This window comes from Danio rerio, chromosome 5 (assembly GCF_049306965.1).
Source record: "Danio rerio strain Tuebingen ecotype United States chromosome 5, GRCz12tu, whole genome shotgun sequence".
Taxonomy (NCBI): Eukaryota; Metazoa; Chordata; class Actinopteri; order Cypriniformes; family Danionidae; genus Danio; species Danio rerio.
Genome location: NC_133180.1, coordinates 16,547,976 through 16,555,701, shown reverse-complemented (window position 1 = coordinate 16,555,701; position 7,726 = coordinate 16,547,976). Strand labels below are relative to the sequence as shown.

Genomic DNA, 7,726 nt, shown 5'->3' with positions numbered 1-7,726 from the left:
AATCTGCAATCTAAGGGTCAATAAACATCTATAAATAATTTGTAAAATTGTGTAGATTAAGTTATTAGCAGTGGATATTACTAATCAAAAAATTAAGTTTTAATATATCTACAGTATGACATTTACAAAATATCTTCACAAAACATTATCGTTATTTAATATAAAAGTTTTAAGTCATCAATTTTAAACCACATTTTTTTTTTTTTTTTTTGTGTGTGGCTATTTTTACAAATATTCTCGTTCAACATGACTGACAAGACTAGTTTTGTGCTCTAGGATTATATAGTGGAAGACCCCAACAAAGACACAACAGTAGTTTGTAAACACTCACCGGCCACATTATTAGGTACACCTGCCCAACTGCTCGTTAACACAAATTTCTAATCAGCCAATCACATGGCAGCACCTCAATAAATTGAGGCATGTAGACAAGGTCAAGGCATCAGAAGGGGGAAGAAAGGGAATTTAAGTGACTGACCGTGCTTTGGTTGTTGGCGCCAGACGGGCTGGTCTGACTATTTCAGAAACTGCTGAGCTACAGGGATTTTTCATGCGCTGGTTTCTTGAACATGACAATGAGTTCACTGTACTCAAATGGCCTCCACAGTCACAAGATCTCAATCCAATAGAGCACCTTAGGGATGTGGTGGAATGGGGGATTCACATCATGGATGTGCAGCCGAAAAATCTGCAGCAACTGCGTGATGCTACTATGTCAATATGGACCAAAATATTTCCAGTATCTTGTTGAATCTATTCCAAAAAGGATTACGGCAGTTCTGAAGGCAATAGGAGGTTCAACTCGGTACTAGTAAGGTGTGATAAAATGGTAGATGAGTGTACTTTAAACACAAATGAACATTTCAGTTTCAATTGATAATATGACTACTAATAATAGGCCTTTCCTGTTGATTGAGTCACATAAAAAAAAATAAAGTACTTCATATTAGTTTACCGACCCCCCCACCTCAACCACACACCCCAAATCACAAAAACAAGGAGATAAAAAAATAAATAAGCCAAATGTTAGGTGAATAATTTATTTAGAACTCTTTGAATATCATTACAGATTGAGACCACAGAGAACTAGAGCAAGGGAGACACTCATATCCTTGTGCACATAGACAACATTGTATATACATTGTAGAATAGGAGATCATGGGGAACGCTCTTCCAGCCTGCGTCTTGCATTAAAACGCTAAAACAAAGACACGCGAGCATTTTATCCGCTCATTCTGTGCAAAACTAAATCTGTTACTGCTATTACAGGATATTGCAATCACAGAAGCTGATAGCAAACTCTGTAGCATGTTCTGACTTTAATTTCGTCAAATAGCCTAAATTCATGGCAACATTTCAGCACGTTTGGCTTTTACAGGGAATGCAAATGAGAAAGCCAGCCTTGTAAACAGTCAGTACCGCTACTCCATCTCAATACATAAAGCCCATGCCTAACATTGCCGCACTAAACGTTTGCATATTTACACGACAGATTTACATAATCACTCGTTTACGCTTCGAGATGAGAGCACAAGATGAATTCCAGAAGATGAAACATTTCGCGAAACGCTTTAAGTTTTTCCCCGTGTCAATCTACGGCTAATTATCTGTACAAGAGTCAGGATTCACAACAGTCAGACAGCTAATAATGTACAGTGCATAGAGATCACCATGCCTTCCATTAACAAGCACTCAGATAGACTTGATGACACGGAAACAAAGAAACTGCCACCATCCGTCGTGATGAAGGTGAGGATTTTTACACGGCGTTTCATCAAGCTGCATCGCACCCCAAATAGAAAACTTTGATCATTCCAAACAAAAGTCCTTGATCTCGCCACTTTGACTGATTTCTTTTGACAGCCGTCTTCATTTCTTCCAGTCTGTAACAGTTTCTCTGTTGTTGCTTTGACGTGCAACCATATGCATTTTTAAACATTCGCATTTTTAAATATCACCATCATTTATGCTGAAGTATGATTTAAACTAGCGCAGGGCTGATTTTTAAAGTGCTTCTATTATGCTCTTTTGTATATACAGTAGTCAACATTTGAAGTGGATGAAAAACCAGTACTGTATTACTGACTTTCTAAATAATTTATAATCAAATTAAATCAACAAAATTTCTTTTGACACAACAAAGATGGCAAAGAAAAAAAAGAAAGCATTTAGATAAATGAACAGTTTATTTGTAAATTGACTGTTTAACGAGATGAAGGAGGTGGCATAACTGCAATGAAATTAATAATAGAAATGCCATGAGATTTAAAACTAAAACCGCCAGTAGGTGGAGTCAAGTCTCCATCTCTGTCATTAGCTATGTTTCCATCCAAAAATGCGAATAAACTTTATGCGCAAAACTGGATTATCGCGACTATCGCAAGTTGTGCGAATGAAGCATCGTTTCCATCCAACGAGTCAAAGCGAACAAAATGGTCACATTTGCAAAATGCACATAAAATAGGTGGATGGAAACATAGCTATTAAATAATTTAATTTAGTTGTTCCAACAGCTGATTCATTCACAAATGTCTTTTTGAATGGATGAATGAAGACCATTATGGAAAATTACCGGCAATGTCTGTATGTGTGAGCAGACCTTTTTGAAAATACTATTAAATTCGTTTAGGCAATTTTCCGGAAAGAGATGTTGTAACATTACCAGTAATTTGCCAGAATGCTGCGCTGTGTGGATGCAGAAGGAAAATTGCCAGAAAGAGTGTGTTCAAGTCTAGAACGAGCTGACGTGAGACGTCTACTTTAGCCAATCAGAACACTCAGACGCATTCACATCTGCGCGGTTTCTGAAAATATAAGCCTTTGAATATTTTTCCAGACACATTAAGCTGCTAGTTGTTATGCTGCGTTCACGCCAGATGAGGAAGAAACGCCAAGCGCGAGTTATTTACATGTTACATCGATGCAAAGATGCGAATAGACATCCTGCGGTGCAATACAAGCGAACGTCGCGGCACGAATAGAGCGTTTTGTACGTCTGAACTTCAGCAGACATTTGCATAGCCTTAACCAATCAGCAGCTTTCTCTTGTAGGGGCTTGCTTATGACATAGCGCCTGTTATTGGTGTCCAAGAGAGTAATCTTCCAGTCGACACCGGACAACAGTTCATCAAACTGGGCTTGGCTCAGTCGGAAGCACTGCTGAAAGCCTCCACCATCTAGGTTAATTTCTGGAGGAGTTTATGAGCTCATAGAGCTTGGTGCACCTCTGAAAGGATTTAGTGGACTCAGACACTGCTCCAAATGAATCAACGCTGTTTTTCAGCCTTCATAAAGCACATAAACACAGCTATTGTCTCAATAAAATCCGTGTTAGCCATTTAGCAACGAAGCTACATTCACCGGGCAGACAGAAGCCCTGCTCATTGCACGAATACGGGTTTGTTCTGAAGTGAATTTGACGTGCGAGTAAAGCGGATTTGAAAGCATTATGATCCGAACCAGGCTATATCAAAGTATATTATGGATATAAAATAGGCATATACGGCTATATGAAGGAAGAATTTTGAAAAATAAACCCTGAAATTAATGTGAGAAGAGTTTACTTGCATGTGGCTTGTTTTAGCTCTTTTGCTTTGTTTAGAAACTTTGCCGTGTGAAAGCGAACAAGAGCATCAAGAGCAAAGTGCAACAATGTAACAATTTGAATCCCTGTTTCGGAACATAGGAATCGGTCTACAGGTGTGAAAGCAACCTTAGACATTTTGAAAATCATGCAAAATGACACAATGAACTGTATTGCGCTTGTGAGTGGTGCCTTATTACAATACTGAGTATTAATTGGTCAATCGTCAAAAAGTCATAAATAATCATAAATAGATCATTTTAATATTTATTTTGCATTAGTTTTACATTACACATTGTTGTTAATCTAAAGGGGATGGTAAGGGGGGATGGTGGTTTTACAAAGAGGATGCTTTTTGTAATTTTTCCTTAAGGCCCGCATCCCCCTGCATCCCCAAGTGGAAGTGTCATCAGACGGTATTACTAGCTCAGCTCTAATGGTTTTTGGGTTGCCAGGAATTTATCCAGAGATAAATGCCCATTAATAAACCATTCAACTTTCGCTTTGAGTTCACAAGAAAGAAACATTTTTGTGGCATCGGCACATTACAAAAGCAGCCCAAAAAATTTTTACTTATATTTAAACTCATATTAATGGTGCAGTAGACGATTGTCTTCAGAAACATTTGTTGTTGTGCTGGTTGAAAGTGTCTTTACATTTCAATAGCAATGATTAAAGTAAATTATCCGAATGTATCTTTATGTATTTTTATATTTTGGGTAAGGCATAAAACTAAAAAATGTTCATCCAATTAAATCGAGTCGGACTGACACCTTTCATAATTCCGATAAGTAGCCCAATCTGTCTGTCAGCAAACGCAGATATGAACAACTGCGCAGTCATTTGTACGCAGATGCGCCGACCGCTGTTTGTGCATAGATGTGCTGCACGTTCACGAGAGAGAGGGAGAAAGAGAGAGCGCGCGTGCGCGATCAGCAAAAAACATGCTGAATCAAAACTTTTTAAAAACCTCAATCAATATTGCAGTTACCTTTGCACGCTGGAGAAAGGATGACACCATGGCTAAAGGATTTCTCTTAGACAGGTAATGTTTTGTTTTAAAACTATTTTAGCTTCATGCAAAGCTGATGTTGTTGTTACAAATGGGTTGTATCTTCACAGAAGTGTTGTTCAGCCACTAAAATCTTCCGATGAAAGATTGATAAGACTATTTTCAGTTTCATAAGGGACCTTTTACAGCATCGTAATGTAGATTTTAATTAGTTTAACAGCAAAATAGAAGTAAATACCTCAATTCCGCCTAGTCTCTCCCTAAATTTACCATGCAACTCTAAATATTTGCTCTGAAATAGCATGTCAGTTTGGCTTAGTAATGAGTGTAATTCCTGCATGCCGCCGGACAAGCACTAGTCACTTTTAACACATGAGAGAGGGTTCTTTGGCTGTCATCTCCAAGGCGTGCATGCTCCTGTTTCAGGAGGCGTGGCTCTGGACGGCAGGGGAGGGACTGAGATTCAGAGATTTATGCTAGCCTGTTAGCATTGTGGAAGATCACCTACTGCACCTTTAATCAAAATTGTTCATATCATATTTTATCTCATATTTCAAATTCATGTTTATACTTTTTTACTTGTGTGGCAACACTGCTGAGGACTGATGAAGCCGAATGGAAATTCAGATATGATAATGAGTGTTTGGTTCCTGACACAATCACAAAAGCCCAAGCAATATTTGACCAATCAGAGAAGAGTATGCGTTTAGACAGGACACTGCTTGAGAACTTGGAGAAATGGCTGATGATATATATATATATAAAATACTATTTTGGCATGTTTTACACAGCGGATGCCCTTCTAGCTACAACCCAGTACTGGGAAACACCCATACACTCTCACATTCACACACAGTCACACACTACGGCCAATTTCGTTTACCCAATTTACCTGTAGCCTATGTCTTTGGACTGTGGGGGAACCCAGACCACCTGGAGGAAACTAGGTGAAGAACCAGGGAAGAACATGCAAACTCCACACAGAAATGCCAACTGACCCAGCCGGGACTCGAATTAGCGACTTTCTTGCTGTGAGACGACAGTGCTAACCACTGAACCATCATGCCACCCTGTAGTAAACCTTCAAAACAAAACTAGAAAGCCTTGAAATAGCATAATAGGAGCACTTTAAACTGCGCCTTTGAGGAAACTCTCCTAAATAAATATCAAAGGTTTTACCTTATAAATAATTCAAGTGATTTGAATAATAAATAATTGTAGCTCCAACAGAAAATCCCAGATGAAAACAAATATGACTAGAAATAATTAAAAACACAATTTATAGCATCTCATGTTGAAAATGACAATAATTCTACTACGGATAATAATAATAATAATGTTAAATCAGTGCTTCAATCTTGTAATCAGAAGTACAGGAGAAATGTACCTTGTTCACTTATTCAGAAGTATCCTTGAATCCGGATTAAAACGTCTCTTGAGGTCTGCGAGATGAATAAGTCATTTAACATATTTGGTAACACAACACGGACCTGCAAATCGTTTCCCACCAGCGAAGCACATCCGCTGCATTTTGATTGTCCACCATCATCATCTCCATCACAGCCGATGACATTTGAATTGTTTTCCAGTTCAACAGAAGATAAATAAAGCTGGCATTTGGGCTGATGGGCTGTGCGTTTGCCAGTGGGGCCAATTCGGATGGCACATTTTTCAAAGTGAAGGTGTGTGCAACACAGAAGCGGCTGCTCTCAGTAAAAGCTGTTATGGAAGCAATAAATCTTTCTCCTCAAGCGCTTTTGACATCTCCTATAAAAAGAGAGAGAACACTACAAAAATACAATAGATTCAAACACAGCTTTACAGTCAAGGTTATGAGTGACCTGATGCTTCCCTTTTATCTACCACAGCTGTTTTGACAAATGGAGAACAATATCCTGTCACCTATAAGCAAAAATGAGTAAGCCTATCTACCTTTTTCCTACACCCCATGATGCTTTGCGTGAATTATGGGAGTCACTTCCGTTAAACCGGAAACAATCAGTGTTTTAAAAACTGTGTACAATGAGGAGGCATCCCAGCTCCCCATCCTATGCTCCCCAAAGTCTTTCTGCAGAAATATGACTTGCTGAATATTACTGTACGGTAGCAAAATGTAAACAGAAAATAACCTGAAGGAACAAAAAGCTCAAATAAAAAGAGCTTAAGCCACAGATACGATTTACTGTAGCATAATTTAGTACTTTCTGCTTCAGAATTATGAATTATTTTATGTATTATCACTGTTATACAGTGTTCAGTCACTGGTGACAAGGATTGCCAAGTCCACAAATATTTTTGAGCCCAATGACAGATCAAAATTCATCCAAAAGGAAAAAAAGTGCATTTCTCTAGTCAATCAGAGTCCATTTTTGGAAAGCTTTACCAGCTCTTTCTGCAGAAAAATCACGGACATGCTGAATATCACTGCACTGCGGCAAAATGTAAACAGAAAAAAATCTGGAGGAACAAAAAGCTAAAATCAAAAAAGCTTTGACCACTTGATTTTCTGTAACAATTTAGTACTTTCTGCTTCAGAATTATGAATGATTTTATGTATTATTACTTTTATACAGTGTTTGGTCACTGAGGACTAGGGTTGCCAGGTCCACAAATATTTTTGAGCCTAATGACAACTCAAAACTTATCAATAAGGAATGAATGTAGTGCATTTCCCCTCTTGCCTAATTAGAGTCAATTGATGGATTCCCACAAAAGGAAAGCTTTAACTGTTGCTTTCTGCAGCAATATTTCAGACATGCTGAATATTACTGTACTATACATAAAATGTAAACAGAAAATTATCTGGAAGAACAAAACGCACTAAACTCAAAGGAGCTTTGAACAGAGACATGATCTATTACGATTCTGTACTTACTGCTTCAGAATCATGAACAATTTTGTGTATTATTATTACAGTCATAAAGTGTGTGCATCACTGAAGACCAGGGTTGTCAGGTCCAAGAATATTTGGAGACCAAAAACAATTCAAATCCTGCCCAAAAGGAATGAAAATGATTTTTTCTCCTAGTTCAATCAGAGTCAATTGTTGGAAAGCCAGCACTTTCTGCCGAAATATCACGAATATGCTGAATATTACTGTACTGTCGTTGAAAAGTAAACAGTAAGTAATC

General features: G+C 38.0%; 1 long non-coding RNA gene across 1 annotated transcript; it reads left to right on the top strand.

Moving 5' to 3' along the window:
• The first annotated feature begins 213 nt into the window (after positions 1–213).
• Positions 214–5,463, top strand: LOC141385778 (uncharacterized). Its single transcript, XR_012406755.1, has 2 exons — positions 214–2,984; positions 3,096–5,463. It is a non-coding gene; the product is annotated as an uncharacterized lncRNA (long non-coding RNA).
• The last annotated feature ends 2,263 nt before the right edge of the window (positions 5,464–7,726 follow it).